The sequence below is a fragment of the Leptinotarsa decemlineata genome, unplaced genomic scaffold (assembly GCF_025532065.1).
Source record: "Leptinotarsa decemlineata unplaced genomic scaffold, Ldec_3_MD MMD2_tig00001064_RagTag_RagTag, whole genome shotgun sequence".
Taxonomy (NCBI): Eukaryota; Metazoa; Arthropoda; class Insecta; order Coleoptera; family Chrysomelidae; genus Leptinotarsa; species Leptinotarsa decemlineata.
This window is the reverse complement of record NW_027412558.1, coordinates 1,976,577-1,994,007: the sequence shown is the minus strand read 5'-3', so window position 1 is coordinate 1,994,007 and position 17,431 is coordinate 1,976,577. Positions and strand designations below refer to the sequence as shown.

The 17,431-nt window shown below is 35.7% G+C and overlaps 1 protein-coding gene and 1 long non-coding RNA gene across 6 annotated transcripts in view; one reads left to right on the top strand and one right to left on the bottom strand.

The window, feature by feature from the left end:
• The window catches only part of LOC141482384 (uncharacterized), a 223,051-nt gene extending 215,626 nt beyond the window's left edge, over positions 1–7,425 (top strand). For both annotated transcript variants that reach the window (XR_012465495.1, XR_012465496.1), the window contains exon 5: positions 7,084–7,425. This is a non-coding gene — a long non-coding RNA (uncharacterized lncRNA). The remainder of the gene's footprint in view (positions 1–7,083) is intronic.
• Positions 1–17,431, bottom strand: part of LOC111510052 (uncharacterized) — a 344,477-nt gene that overhangs the window by 236,964 nt on the left and 90,082 nt on the right. The gene's annotated exons all lie outside the window — the stretch shown is intronic.

Genomic DNA, 17,431 nt, shown 5'->3' with positions numbered 1-17,431 from the left:
TAACATACGATGAATTATGTCGGGGATGATGAACGGGGATACGTATCCGGTGCATTTGAAGTGATCGAGATCATTCAGATTTTGGCATAAGTGGAGGAGGAACTCATCAAAGTTGATTATGCAATTACCACAGAAGAGTAAACAATCATGGGGTATGTGCAGGAAAACTGAAGCCTTTCCACTTGTTTACTAGTCTGCAAATCAATGCAGTCTTATGGAAATGCACAAACGATATCCTCAATATTTGTATCCTACTCAAACCAACACCTCCCAATAAAATTAGTGTGGAATTGGGGCAATGCCTCACAAGTCAAACCCACAATAATATGAGAAGAAATCTTCTTTCTGAGAAGACCATTTCTTAACGGAGACGATAGCCGAAAGGTGGCGCTGCACAGTTCAAGGAAAACAAAAAATGTCAGTTCATATCGAAATTTCTACAAAATATTCATCAGCTATTTCAACAAAAACTCTGTGTCTGTGTGAAAGTATTATTGGAAAGATAATACTAGACCAACAGTAAGCAGTTTTCTGGAGCTTTTTTTGCTTTCAAAGTTCTTCATTGAACTATTCTCTTCATGAAGTAATATTACCTCAGGTATATAAGAGGAATGATGTGTCGTTGTGAAGCATATCATAATTTGCTGAAAATAAAATTTTTGAGGAATATATATTAAAATTACGCAGTAGCAGAAATTCATAAAGGTAATTAAAAGTTTGTGTTGTATGAACCTTTTTATATCTTGGGACTTAGGTTATACCATCCGTTTTCCTGAAAATGTTACTACTATATAGGAAGATAAAGTCTTCAAACATGAATTGAAATCCTTCTTCCTAACCACTGTCTCTAATTAATGATCCATTGTAGAACTATGCAGTCAATCATATTGTTACGTTAAAAGTTCTCTATTATATTTTTTATTTTTTTTTAGACTGTAGAATGCAAAAGTACTCCTCGGCAATTGCTACCAAAATTCAATTTACATCTGTAAGAGTACCGTTGTGGGTTTAGGTTCGACAAGCATCGATACTCATACCGACATTCATCAATGTTTCCTCGAACAAGGTGCAGCGACATAACGCAACCTCGTGAATAGGGGCATTGATTGTTAATTTTGCGTGAAACTCTTGTAACTGACAAGTACATTGTGTGCAAATGGCAACCGAACTCTATAACCGGCGAACAAGGAAAATTAGTTGGTGCTATTATTTATTTTGATTAATGGTTCGATGATTTGTGTGCGCTTTGATGATTTGCGGACGACATTCATCAAAGTATATCGAGGGGAAAATGAGTAGATAGTTAGTTATATTTATTTTCAAAAATGTATTTTGTTCAATTTCTTTCTCAACTGAAATAATTATATACTTACATATGTGGAATAAAGCTGACAACGAAAAATACTCTCCATTTCCCTCGACTAACAGAGGTTAATTGAGTTTCAAAATCGACTTTGCATAATCTGTCTCCGCGTCCTTATCGGTTATCTATTCCTCTGGTAATTTCCTTCACTCAAGTAAGTAATTTCGTTACACTATAATTTACTATTCGATAGACTGATTGAAATCTGATGAATTTATGCAAAATAGGTAGTCACGCATTTTTGAGGTAGTCAGTCATTCTACACTGACAGAAATAAATTATATGACTCAGGAAAAATGTCTATATCGTACTCTTGTAAACTGTTAATCAAGAATTTGATAATAATTGGAAATGGTTATGCTGGTAAGACGAAAATTTCTTTTTCTCCAAAAATAAAAGAGATGTTTATATACATAATATTACTCTAATCACCAACTTGTAATGGCTTTCCTACCACAGTTGTATTTATATCGAAGTTGTCGACTTTCATAGATTTTTGCTTCGAATCAACTTTCGAGAGAATTTCAAAGCAAAAGTGGTTAACCTTGTGACCTTCTGCAAAGGTGAAAATGACACTCACATGGTTAAAACCTTCTATCAATCCAACAGATGTCATCTTCGTAAAGATATATGTCATCGCCTCTACTTACTCAGGTTTGTTCTTCAAGGACAGATGAGTCCGCAATTTTATGAGTGGTATCTTCCCACTCCATATCCTGAATTTTAAGAGACGGTAGTTTATCGACATTTTCTTCTTATTGTTCATGAATTTCTCAATCAAATATAGAGCAAAACTTTTTCCCTCGTATCCTGAAAGATGAGGATATATTTCTAAGTGTGACATTTCCATTCTACGTTCCTTGGCCAATTTTTTTCAGTGTAAACCACGATCCAACCATTATAAATTCAAAGATAATTTATTTCTGACAAAGATCAAACACTACTTTCTATATACTGATGACAGTAACATCCTGGCCGTTATAATCAAGGTGTGAATTACGAATTTGTGCCCGTTTTTTCGGCATAAGCTGTCACAATTATTAGAACATGTCACAGTAATTATTATATTGACACTGAATGCTAGCTTGAGCATTAATAACTTTCTTTTTTAAAATTATTCCATGTATCTTAGAAGTAGTTTTGAAACGACGGTAGTGAAGCATCAAAGATAATTTATATCTGTATGTGAAATATCGAGCACGTTCCAAGACTCACTTGGGAGTTTCTTTTCAATAAATTATAAAATGATGTAACACGAGTACCACATATTCATATGTTTACCTGGTAAACTCATTTGGAAAATTTTGCACACTTTTCACTTATTCGATACAATTAGCTATTACTACATTATTGTCAACCCAAGAACTATTTTTCTTCCAGTCGGCAATTTTCTTCGACAGAAATCGATTCCGCCAAGGGCGCTGGAAGAATATCTCTCGTGCCGTCCGCTGACGTATCTCGTTTTTGTGATGCAAATTGGATCATGGCTTTGAATAATGAGTCATAGTCGACGCATTCATTTTTCACTCCCATGCATGATCGGGAAAAATTTAAATAACTCAACGAGGTGCATAACGAGGGATTTTTACGAACTGAACAAACAATGGATGATGAGGTAACAGTTTTTTGAATAATCTAGATAATGTCTCCATCAAGATCCATCGCAGATAGTTCACACAATGAGGTTAGGATCAAACTATAAGAACGAGGGGCGTTACGTTACTTTACATACGGAACTTTCCTGCTCCTCCTCCCTGTTAACCTTTGAACCAGTTCAAAAGAAACGAGTCAAAGAGTATAAAAATGTACATAAAAAATGCAAAAGAGGTATTTTTTGAAAAAATTGATGTTGAAACTCCCATTTTTCCATTTTTATTTTCATTGGATTAAAAAGAGAAATATTGAATAATGAGTTTTGCAGTTTTAAGTCTCGAAAATTTGTTTCTAATTTGTTATCACTGAAAACTTACAACTTTTACGCATAGATATTATGAGTAGGTACACGAAGGATAATATCTTTGTTAGTTCATAAATGTTGCCACTGAAAATTACTGATGAAATACTCATGAATTCTCATTAGTCCAATTATTGAAAGTAAAATACGGCTTCACTCTACCGGTGGTTGCTTTTACCCTGGGGAGGGGTCAAATTGTCATTTCGTGAACTATATGACTTGCGGCTTAAGATTGGATGTATGCATCCAGCCTTAATATAATACCTCCAGAATGCCACGTCTATTAATGCAAACGTTGGTCCTTCGAGCCGGATAGAATAAGAAATTATGCACAAAAATGTCATAAGCGCATACAGTTCGATCTACGGTAGTACTGTTTAGGAGTCATGATTGTGGATTTCATTTCTGGCAATTACACAAAGGTTAATATTTCGAATTTCATTCATTCATACTTCAATTGGTCGTGTCAATTACAAGCGTATTTAACACGGTGAATTTCCCAATAAAATCACCCTTCAAATACTGGAAAAATGTAAGGAACTCAGCATCTCATCGAACCTCTCTTTCAATCTCATCAACGCATCAAAAAAATGTTAATACCAGTCTTCAGTGTGAACGACCACTCATCTGTTAAAGAGTACTCACTCTTAGTCGCCAGTTCATAAATTACATAAAAGCCGTCTGTCTGCCGGACAGACCCGTCCCACAACTGTTTATCTTACATATCAACGTAATATTTCGAAAATTTTTGTCGATTATTTACTGAATAAATATCATATTGTGAGAAGTTGTGAAAACGATGTTTGTTGTACTTAATCAGTGTGAGCAACATTCATGAATGTGAGGAATCTTGTACCAGCGGTTTTTGAATAGCCGTTCTGGCATTAACCTGGTGAGTGGCTGTTTTTTGACTGGCATTTCCGAAGCCTACTATCTAGTGTAGCCCAAAAGAAATTATTATTACGCTTATGATTTCACACATTTGTGCTTCTTACGTCCCTATGTTGGAAAAATAGGTTTTAAATGAATTGTTAATTTTTCATGAATAATTATTGATTCTCTTTTATCCACCCATCTTCTGAATAACTTACTTTACTCGCAAAATTATATTATTTGTTATCCAACTTTGTTTTTTGTTTGGTCTGTATACACTGAAAAAACTAAAAATAGGTATTCTGGACACTTAAAATTTTATTTTCAAATTGCCATCGGGTAGAGGTCACTTCTGGCAGTTAACACCAAACGGCATAGTACTCCTTGATAGTTAGTTATTTTTAATGTTGAATAAATTACAAAGTTTGTTTTACGAATGAAAACAAGAGTCGTTCGTTCACAAAGTTTGTTAAAAAAATCTGTTGAATTTTTTTTTCGTTAACCAACTGTCGAACCCTCAGATGTCTCAACTTTTGGCGAGCTAAAAACAGTGTATGTTTAAAACATGTTTTTTCTGTTAACCAGCTATCTCACCCCTACGAACGACAACCCTCAGAAGTCGAAACTTGTGCTAGGTAAGGATTAACAAATTAAATACTCTTCAAATATTAACAATCTACTTTTAACCCCTGTAAAGGGTACATGAATGAGTCGAAAAAAATTTTTGGACATTTCTCAAACACAATCTTCATGTGTACAAGGTTCACTTGGTGCAAGAATTGATCACGACTGTAATTGTTGATGAAAATACTCAATGCGAATCCCTGTTTGATTGAAATTATCCCCTCTGATACAACAATTTATTTTATTGAAACCAATATACCTAAATGTTATTGAGTGGGCTTGATAATCTCTCTATTCCTTATCGATATATAGGTGGAAGGTCGACAAAATGGACAAAGAACCAATTGTCTCATTTGATTCAAATATATTAGTAAGGCATTGAAGAAGAGAAATCAAAAGTATTGAATAATCATCATCATCATTGTTAATTTCATTAGTTCATTTTGACCATCAATTTTGAAGTATTGATGAATTAGTGAGCTGAACGTTTTACATATTTTTAAAAAATGCAAATGTTGAAAATTTTGTAAACTGTTGATATTTAATTCGAGGAAAAAGCTATTCGAAATGGTATTTTTAAATTTCGAACTAATAATAATTCATGAGTACACTGACAGAAATAATTTCACTTTGTGAAATTATGTTTGTTGAGTTGTGAATTTTAGTTTATGGCACACAACTACATCTTCCAAAAACTTACAACATACTCGAATTGACAAACATCTCAATGAATACGTAGCATCTGCGCTCACAATTTATTTCTATTTCAACAAAATAATTAACAGAGACAGAATGAATTAGGTGTGTTTAGAGGCACATTTTAATAAATCAGTGAATTACTGCCAAAATATTATTACAATTGATATTTATGGTCAACCAACGCGATATGTAAATTATAGGATGTTCAACATCAACAACAATGATTTATGTAAGGTTTTTAGAAAAAGTTATCTTTATAGTTGGCAGCTCTAAAATGAACTAATTTACAATGTGCGATGATGGTGGGTTCTTAGCGCTTCTGTGAATGGAATGCCGAAGTACGTTGGATGTATTCATTTCATAAAAAAATCAAAAGTGACGTAAATCGAGTGTTTCCATCAAAATACTTCAAATGGGGAGGGTTCCAAGTGATTACACAATGACGTTTCTATCCATTTCGTTGATAAAATCATCCATATCGATGCATATCAATCATACAATAGCTCTCGTTGATTAAATACAAATAATAACTGTTTTGTCTTCGTTTTCCACTTGTAGGTAGTAGAAAAGATAGCTTATTTTGTTAATGATGCATGTGTAATCATTACGTTGCTAGAAGTATACATGTTAAACGAAGAGAATGAAGTAACTGCTCCTTTTCCGAAGGTTTACTTGTCGGTGTCTGTCGATGAATCGATCTTGCGATCCACATCGTTCACCTCCTCGACATTCACCTACAATCACACCTACACGCGAGGCGTTGCTCTGCATTTCTCACTGGAAACCAGGAAGATCGATGCATCTAATGACAGAGGCATGCCTGCGCCCTCACGATTTCGACATAAACAAAGATGATTCATTCGATACGGATTAGAACGATACTAGATGGTTATTCGAGTTGTTTATTTTCGACACGTTTTCGAAATTTATGGGAAGGCAGACCTATTTTTGCCCCATCGCTTAATTAATCTGTTAATTTTCGGCTTTCACAGATTGAGGTCAGAGGTTATGCGGATTAGAGTTTGGATTGATGTTGAAGCTCATTCAATTTACTTTATAATAAAATATTGAAAATTTGAATCAAGAAGTAACAGGTTCTAGTTTTTCAACGGATGTCAAGCAGATCAAGAAGTTATATATTTCACATACGAAACTTCTCCTATAGGTGTTTCAAGTCTAGAAACACATCAGAACCGGAGTCCTAGAGAAGAGCAGTCGTAATTCAACACCAGATAGCACTGTTTCGATCTATCGGAGGTCAGGAAGGACCACGAATATATTATTGGACTCGACTGTCTTACCAGAAAGTAATCTTTTTCTGTTTGATTAAACGAAATTTCAGTAGCCATCGTTGAATTAACTAGCTGTATATATGCTTCTTCACGAACTGTCATTGTGACAAGTTACTCCCTGTTCGTATACTGATGGAGTAGCAGGAAAAAATATTTTTTCCAAAAAGATATCTCTCCAAATATTATTTCTTTTTCAATTCGTTGCGATCTGTCACCGATAACTAATACTAGTTGTTAAGAAATAGAAATTTGGAAACTAAAAAACATTTTTCTTACAGGAAATCTGAGGGACACGGCAACTTTCTGAAACAGAAGACGAGAACCACCAGAAGAGAATATTACATCACTGAAGTTCCAAAAGATGGATGGAAAATTGCGACCGGTAACCGAAATGATTTATGAAATCGGTAACGGAATGAAAGTTTAATATTGTTCGAGTTAATTGGACATACATTTTCGTATAAGCCTTTGATACTGGTTGCTTTTGCGGATTATTAGTGTGATATATATAGTTTCTACAACACCGGAGTATTTCATTGGTATTCAGCAGGGTCCTACAAAAATAGACTTAAAAAAATTATGATAGTCGAATGTATTGTCAATAAAAATATAGTCGACTTGCCAAGTTTTTATGTCAGTGTTGGTGGTTTAACCAATCATCCGACAACTGCGGTAGCAGAAATTTGGGAAACTATTATGGAATGCCATCGGAAAACGAATCCACATGTTTCTAGAAATGATTTGAAATCGAGAAAGGTTAATGCTGGAAAAATATTCCATGAAAGTCAAAAGATGAATAGATAAAGTACTATTCTGATCATTTCTATATTGATTTCAACTTAAGAGCAACCGGTAGACAGCTGTTTCAGCCCATTAGACATCATCAGGAACCACCTATTGGTGTGACATCCAAGTCAGCGTACCAAGTTTTTATGTCTGTGTTGGTGGTTTGGTCCCCTCCTTGTCTGTTTGTCTTTTCAATAATTCACTACATATTGTTCTTCCTTCAAAGGTCTACAAAAAAGTGTTCGATAGTATATCTATATCTTCATATAATGTGGTAATTTGAAAGCTATTCAAACGGATATGATACTGTTCCTCATCAAATGAATACGTTAGTCGCCATGCACATTATAATTGCATTCTATTCAATTCCAGTCAATATTTTAGGAGTTATCGCGAACTTCAAACTATCATGTGAGAAAATAATCCAGTCCCTGGCAACACCCAACAATCTTATCCGATTTTGCCCAGCCCCAAATGCTTCTAATTCCATCGAAAGCAAATCAAAGGAAAACCCTTTCAACACCTATCGCAAACGGTTAGATCGACGTGATCCGATCGCAAATGGCTACAACGAGCCTATCCCTCGTTCTGATTAGGCACTCAAATCGTGGGCGGCAGCGAAATCACAGCACTCTGTGATCTTCAGAGACACCCACGGTCGCGATAATTCTTCTCTCTAATTATCCGTAAAACGACCCATCAAGTAATGACAGATGAGTATTATGCGCCACCAGGGAAATGGAGAACCGTAACTCAATGTGGGCATGGGACAATAGGATATCAACAATGTTGTGAAAAAAATGGCATTGTTACATGAAACTAGATCGTCTTTTGTTATGGTCGCTATTAATTTCAGGAAGTGCGTTAAGTACCGTTCGAGATTTTTTTTTCAAGCGTACACTAGAAGAAAGTAATATTTTATCTGAGACAGTACAATGGTCGAAAAGATATGCTTTGTTTCTTATAATCAGAACGGAAATTAGGAAGATGCAGTTTTCAGAGCTCTTTTACAAAATTAATGAGCAGAGATAGTGGCCCTAAAACAAGAAATGATGAGAGGCAGAACTGGAGTTTCTGGCATAGAAAACAAACAAAAACAAGCACATTTTCAGTGGCGTTCTTAGGAGGTGACGAAAATCTCATCTCCTGAAAACGCCAAGGTGTTTTCATGAACTAACGAGCCACTATGTTTAACAAATATTATCCTTCTTTATCAGTGAAAATTCGAAAATACATTTCCCAAATTCGACACCAGCTCTTGGCAGAGTTTCTCACCTACTGTTTTATCCACAACAAATCTGTAGAGTAAACGTTGAAAGTGATTCTGGTTAGACTAGAAATAAGTCCAAAATATCTTGGTACTGAATACTACTGGAGTTTTTTCCGAACACCAAACCGTTATTTTAACACATCGACACGTGTTTCGATCACCAAGTGATCATCTTCAAATCGAAAATCAAACTGTTTGATCTTCCTCTTGAAGATGATCACTTGGTGATCGAAACACGTGTCGTGGTATTGAAATAACGGTTTGGAGTTGGGAAAAAACTCCAGTAATATTCATTACTACACCAAACGTTCCAAACAGTGCATCACAAGTATCTTGGTATAGTCGAAGTAACTGGTATTGTGAATAGTTAAAGGCGTCGGCGCCCTCAAAGGCCAAAAAAACCAATACAAAGAAATGTTGCCGCTGCCAAGTAGTCCACTTGGACTAAATAATTGGTTTGTATTGGATAATTTTCACTAACCGAGTTTTATGATTGGCTGAAGAGTCATGAAACTCAATTTGAAGTTATATTACGATGACGAATAGAATGCGAGGACGTTTATACTCTTTGTGTTGTCAGTGTTCAGTTCAGGAACTGACTGATCGCGATTTGAGTGTTGAAATTCGATATTGGTGCAGTTATAATTGCTTAAAATTTTTGTTATCTGTTTAAAATGTGGCGTCCTTGGACAAGTACTAATAGTAATAACGGGTTTGATAATAACGCAGAATATTTCCAGTGTAGGGATTCTAATAGCAAGAGTGAACAATGCGAAAAAGGGATGCCACTGAATAATATTCGGATACATTTGAATATTGAAACATAGGGAGTATGTTTCGATGTATATAAGAATCTATATCTCAAGTTTGGTTTCGAAGGAAACAAACTATTACAACTGACGGTTCGAGAATGTGTACGCCTAACATGCCTGCAAATGAAGGATCGCGACTAATCATTGTGCATTGCGGAGGAATTAAAGAATGGGTTCCGAATTCTTTTGATTATATGGAAAAAAACTTGAGGACTGCAATGTTGATCATCATAAGAACACTATCATAAGCTAATATTTTCGAAGAATGGTTTGAAACCACATTGATCCCAAATTTGGATGCGAATAGTGTAATTGTTCTTGACAACGATTCCTATCATTCGCGACAGCTCATTAAAGTACCGAATAAATATTCGAGGAAAGATGAAATACAAAGTTTTTTGATGGATAACAATTTGTATTTTAAAGATTACTATACCAAAAAAACAACTACCTACTTGAAGTTTTAAAGTCAAAAACATTTGAAAAAGTGTATGGCCTTGAGAGTATTGCTGAAAAGTATGGACACACCATACTGAGACGTCCCCCCTATTTTTATGTTTTCAATTCCATCGAGTTGATTTGAGGAAAATTGAAACAAAGCATCAGGCGTAAAAATAATTTTCCAAAATTTGATAAGAAGGTAATAGAGCTAGTTAGAGAAGTAAGTATCTAATATTACCGAAGAAGACTGGCAGAAAAGGTTTGAAAAAGTAATTTTAGTTGAAAAAGACTATATGGAGATTGTACACTTCCATATTAATGGTGGAAATAAATTCATTATTGATTTAAATGACGACAGTGATAGGGAAACAGAGCATATGGAAGAGGAATTATCAGAAGCTTTCGAAGGAAGTTAGTGAAGTGTTTTTCAAGCGATCGATTGTTTATATATGTGAGTAAGCAGTATTCAGAAGTATTTTCAATTATCACTCTGTTATTTAAATCTCTACTTTCCCACTCACCTATAAATCAGAAATGATTATTGAATAACGAAAATATTCAGCGCCTTAACTATATTATTAAAGGGGAACTGTTGAAAGAGAAGTTGCACTTCTTGATGATGATGAACACTTGAACTATACTGATGTGTTGATTGACATTTTTAGCATTGGATGTGGAAAAGAAAGAATCAGAATATTCATGAATAGTATCTTCCTCGCCATATTGCTGTTGAAGTTTATAGAGTATACGGACCAAAATCTCTATTATTTATTCATGGAATAATAAAAAGATTGTGACAAGATTCGCGTATTCTGAAGCCATGATCCACACAATTGAACTGAGATTCTTTCGTAAATATATTTTTCAATTGATTTCGCTAAATTCAAATTCCATTGAAATCAACCTTCAACATCCAAGGTTCCATTTTCAGTTGAAACTACTTTTTCAGTAACCTCACATTATATTTTTGTCTTTCTATCAGTATACCAGAGGTTATCTCTATTTATCGAAAAGAGAAGACACGTTACTAGCAGGAGCTGCTTCAGAAGATCACAAATAAATAGGTATTTAGTAGATACGGAGGTATGTCCATTAGTATTTCGCCGTATATTATCAATGAGTTAATTACCAGAAAATTTGTTAACAAGATACTGATGTAACACTTCATTTTCTGTCAACAAAAATTTCATAAAAACAACACATTACACATGTTCTACAAGAACTACTGGAAATCTGGACAAACCAGTCGTTATCACCCTAAACGCCTGAATCCATTACAATGTAACTAAATAACATCCAATTACGAACGATTAACTTTTTCGTATCGCCATTCCGATTTGATAATTAAATCAAGAAATGCGAGTCATAAAGCCACGATTCTCTCCTTCAATTACCCGCAATTGATATAATGCCAGTCGCAAGTTATGTATCTCCTTTGGGAATAGACTGATGCTCCTAATTACTCCGGCCGGTGATAAATGATATGTATGAGTCTGCGACTTTATAGTACGGGAATATTAGACAGCAGAGAGGCCACTTTGATCATGAATTGGTAGTGTGTTGAATTTTTTATCGGGACAAAATTTTCTCATAAAGAAACATCTCTGAAATGTTCAAGATTCCCACGAACGACCATCACTTCAACAGACACCCACAAACGAGATAAGAAGGTTCGATATATAGCAATGGTACAACGAAAAGCAAATTATATAAATAACCCATTCCCCAGTTATATTTCCATTCATGCTGGCAGCCTAATCCCACCGTATTGATTGTATAATAGCCGTGGAACCCGCCCATAATTCGCAGAATTACCAACCTCCATTCCCGCGCAAATATCATTTATTATCGAATGGTAGGCCGTATTTATAGGACAGGCAATCAGATTAAGGTTTCGATAGTGCATCGTGTCCATAAATAACCCCGCGAAAAGACCGGTGTCATAGAGACCGAACTAATGGCATGCCAAGTCCGTAGTCGTTTTGCGAAAATCGAAGATAGCCGCGATATCTTTGTGACAGCAGAGTTTAACTAACTGTGGAATGATACTGCTTCAAGAAAGGTAATAGCATTGAATTAATTCGCTCGGTAGGTGCAGGAGAATCAAATGATTTGTATCTAGAAGTATATCGACTTGATTACATTTATTGTATCCACGATGATATAGAATTTTCACAATAAATTTTATTTTAAACGCATTTTGCTACACGGTAGCTTCATCAGTTACTGGTACATCAAACTATTCTACATCAACTTTATTGTTCAGAATGAAGTGATAAACGTAGGACTACTCCGAATTTTTAGGTTCCAATGCATGGCGCCCAACGTGGGGCACATCTGTATCTGTAGAGTAGAGAGGGTGAGTGTATGCCTACAGCACTTAGGCCACATGTGACTCATTGTATATCCTTCCGAGAAGTTGTCCTCCTAGGTCGTTTCCAGGAAGGTGGACAGGTCACTTGAAGACATCTCCTTTATATCGGCAGGTGTAGACCAAGATTCGCCGAATACACACTCTCTTATTGACGATAACTCTCATAGAACATGCCTGACAGTCTCATTTTTCTGTTCACACATCCTGCATAGAGGTGTGTCCACTAGCCTAATATTATGGAGGTGTTTTCTTAGTTGACAGTGGACAGTCAGAAATCATACTGTTAAGCGTAGATTTTTCCTGGTCATCGCCGGATATTTCTTCGGCGCCAGCTTCCCAGGGTGATCCTGGTAGGATTGCATCTTTTGATTCCATCCCATCTCTTTAAGGATTGAGCATGGGTGTAACATATGGCTACTTCCGAAGTAGCCGAAGTTATCAAGCCGTAGGTGCCACTGGGTCCTAAAACTCTTAGTCGAGCCGGTTCCTTGACTAAAGAGTCGGCAATGCGATTACCTTTACTCCTGTCGTGCCCTTTAACCCATCTCAGGATAATGTTATTATCTACCAAGGCTGTGGCTAAATCTTGGTGGCGCTCTAGTACTAGCCCTGAGGTAACACGTTGTCTGTTCAAGGCTAATAGGGCTAGTCTGCTGTCAGTGCAGATTGTTATGTTTTTGCCAGAAATTCCTTTCCTAGTTATTCTTTTTGTGGCGATTGAGATACCAGCCAGTTCTTTCTAGACCACGCTGGTATTTTTTCCCATTCCCCAATTAATCCTTAGGCTTAGTGATCTGGAGTAAACTCCACATCCTGAGCCATCTTTGGTTTTTGAGCCGTCTGTATATATGCGTATTGCATTTGTAGCATCTGAGTCTGTGTTCTATTTGATTTGTATTTTGTAGGGTTTATCAAACACAAACCTGGGTTCAATGGCATCACTGGTTGCCTGCAGCAGAGGTAAGCGCTTCTCGCCATAGGCCCAGCCTCAATTGACCCATTCCTACTTCGAGGTTTACACCAGCCGCAGGCAATCGCAACATGGCCATTAACGCAACCTCCTTAACGTACAGATCCAGAGAGTTCAGACCAGTGATTAATTCCATTGCCGCGGTTGGTGTTGTTCTCATGGCTCCTGTGATGTTTGAACCAGCCAATCGCTGTATTTGATATAATTTTTGAATGGCCGTTGCTTGTAAAACTTTCGGTCTCCATGCAATTGCTCCGTACGTTAACATAGGTCTTATTATTGCAGTGTAGATCCAGGTAACCACACGGGGCGAAAGACCCCATGCGCGTCCCACTGTCCTCCGACATTGCTCATGAGCCACATATGCTCTTTTTGTTCTACTCTGTAGGTGAGAGTTCCATATTAGCTTTCTGTCGGCGATAGTACCAAGGTATTTCACCTCTTCAGAGAAGTTCAGTTTGCTTTTGAAGATTTCGGGAGGTTTTAAGCCCGATAAACTTCTTTTCCTGGTAAAAAGGACCATTACAGTCTTCTTGGGGCACGTGATATCTTTATCATTTTTCCTTAACAGATACCCGAACATCAGCTACAAATACACATCTATGAAGATGTGTGCATCTTAACAAAGATCTTGAGAAAAGTGTATCTGTTGATTTTATCTCTTGATTTGAATTGCATAAGGAAATTGGGGGTTGCCACTTGTCAAACCGTTGTGTAGAGGTGTAGTGCCGCAAAAACTCAAGAGTATCGTTAGTACACGTTCCTTAGAACTGATTTGACGGAGCGACAAAACGAAACAACTTCCTAAACAGAGTAATAACAGCAATCTGAACAAGCAGTCTCTTGTACCGGATAACAATTTGTTCTCATTTCTTCGGATATTAGATTACCATAACTTGCAAAAAAATGGACTGTTAGACGACTGCATTCCTGCCATCGTTGGCAGTTTTATCAAAATGTAAATGTGCTCTCGCTTCGAGTTGTGCTCATAAAATAAACATCGGGATCAGTATCAATGGATGGAGGTACACTTTGTATTGATATCGCGGATGTTGATCGGCATTTTTTATTCATGAACTCTTTTAGGAGGTGGAACAGGTTCGATGGCCTCAGTTGCCAGAGATTCTTGGTGATTTTGTTGGGTAATTGTTGAAAATACATGGAAATGAAAGAAAATCACAAATAACTGTCGAAAAAAAAACGTGAAAGAAATTACATCGGTCCGTCTACATGGGATGTTTTTACTCAGGGGTACAGGGGTGGATCCATCTCCAGAGTGAAAATCACCCCCGGTACAGGTTTAACTTTGAAGTAGAGGGTGAGTAGAACCTAAATTGTTATGAACATGGGTGCTATTTAGCGAAATTTTAGATCATTGAACAATATATTTTCAACTCATTTATCGAATATTTTATTTGATTTATAATTGTCGATTTGTATAGCTTTGTATTTTATGAACTCTCGTTTTTTAACTAGTATGAATTGCCTTTTTTTTAGATGAGAGTAAAATGGTAACAAAGAAGTTTACTCGCTAATGATATGACATGACATGGTACTACTTTATCAAACCTTTACACTGCAAAGCGGTAGCAGGAAAACAATCAGATAGCAGAAGAGTCAAGGTAGGAAGAAAGTTACAAAAATGTAAGAAGTTGCACAAGTGGAATCACGATCGGGCACGACCTACTATTAAGAAAATGAGATATACGAGTTTCTGCAATATTTCACACACCGTATACACCAACATTTAACATCAATGAGTCATTAACTCTGCCAACTCAACGCTGAACCATGATCACGCACTATAATTGATTAACTATTTGCGGAATTGAACAAATTATTATCATATAAAGCGATATATTATCTCAGCTTTAATAAGCTTATAATTAATATCCGTTAGATTGTTTAAAAAAAATTGTAATCCTATGAAATCTTACTGGTGTTACGGAATAGATAATGATCTCCGGGAAGGTTTGCTATTGAGTGAGTCAATTTCAAAATCGATTAAAGCACTTTATTTTGATATTATCTGCACAGGTGCACTGGCAAAATTTATCTGCGAGTACGAGAGAACGTTGCGTAATAATTAAGTAGCGCCAATCAAGCGTTTGAATAGTTATTGATTATATTTCTGGCAAGTATTTGGAGATACATTGTTATATTATATGAACTATGATACACACTTTTCATCCAAAAATTAACTGAATTTTTACTGTTGGAAATGAAGAATCAACTTATGATAAAAAATATAAATTTGCCAACATAAGTAAGGTAAGTAAGGTTTACAAATAATTTATCAAAGTCTTTAATAACCCATCTACAGTTTCAATTCGCCCAAATTATACCTAGTTACATTGATTGAAAGGAAGCTCTTCATGGTACGAATAAGCTCCTCTTTGATACTGATTAAGCTTGACGTCCCTACGTATAACGCTTGAGAGAATTCAAAATAAGTAACGCTTGACTGGTGATTTCACCCGAAATTGCTAATGAGTTGCAAAATAATTATCCCATCGTAAATATGATCGATCACATGCCAAGCCAAGTGGAACGAATTAGATGTCCAACACATTTGAATTGAAACAGAAAATTATTTGGAATCAGGTCTGATTATGACTAGAAGTCAAAGAAAAGGAAGTTAAATTATTCAAAAAACAAATAATTGTAGGCGACACAGAAATATTGATTGCAGAAAGGAGAAAGTATTGAAATGTCATTTATCTTACTGATTATGGAGTTGCTAGCTAACTCCTTAAAGAATGGAAGTAATGAAAACTTATACTTCTTATTTTTGGAACGGATAATTTCCGAAAGACTTACCGATGTTTGTTAAATGGAATTGATTGGATAGAAAATTTCTTGATAATAATAAAAACGGAGAAGTAGAAAGCCAAAAAGCATTTTTTCTCAAAAATTGACGTGTTCTTCAATTAAAAAAAGAAATCAATGCCTATACCTCGATTTAACTAAGTGCAGCATGACTACAGACTACAGTGAGGGTGAATAATGAAATTTCAGACGAATACCTGGTTAATTCGGGATTACCTCAAGGAAGTGTGCTCGGTCCCCTGATTTTTCTATTATTCATCAATGATCTACCTGACTACGGCGAAGTCTTCATGCATGCAGACGACACATCTTTAATCGTATCTAGCATAAACGAAGATGAAGTGATATTTGAAACAAAAAAGGTCCTCTACGAATTCGATGAATGGTGTCACAAAAATCGCCTAATGATGAACCACTCAAAGACAACACTACTAAAATTCCACAGACCCTGTGTAGAATCCATAATCGCCCAAAATATCACATTTAGACAATATAGTTTCCTATTCAATTCCAAATGCAATTTTTAAGACACAGTTCTAGATGAAACTCTTAGCTGGGACGAATACATTAATAGCATTTGCTATAAACTAAATAAACAATACTTTTCCATAAATATTATGAAAAGCTGCCTGAACGAAGAAGGGCTAATCGCAGTCTAGTATGCCCTCATCTACTCGACCATCAGTTACAACATCTTACTCTATGGGCTAGCAACTTCCAGTAACAGAGTTTTTCTGGCACAAAAAAGAATAATCCGTGCTATGTTCAGACTAGACTATCGTGAGTCCTGCCGATAAGTATTCAGAACAAAGCAATTATTAACTTTCACAGGTATTTATTTATATAAAACATGTTCACAAGCATAAAAATAACTTAATAGCGACATTCATGGCTACCAAACACGACAAAAAAATCAATTCAGATCTTAAGTCGTTTTTGATTACGAATACATTCAGGAATTTTCCTCTCTCTGCAATATGAACTGAGATAAGTTGATAAACTATTGCAATATTATTTTTCAATTGTATTTTCAAGTTTTATGATCTGTCAACCCGATGTAAATTGGTGATTTTATGATCAATTAAATGTCTGTCTGTCTGTCTATTTAAGAAGTTTTCATATAACACAAAATATCTTTCTTCAT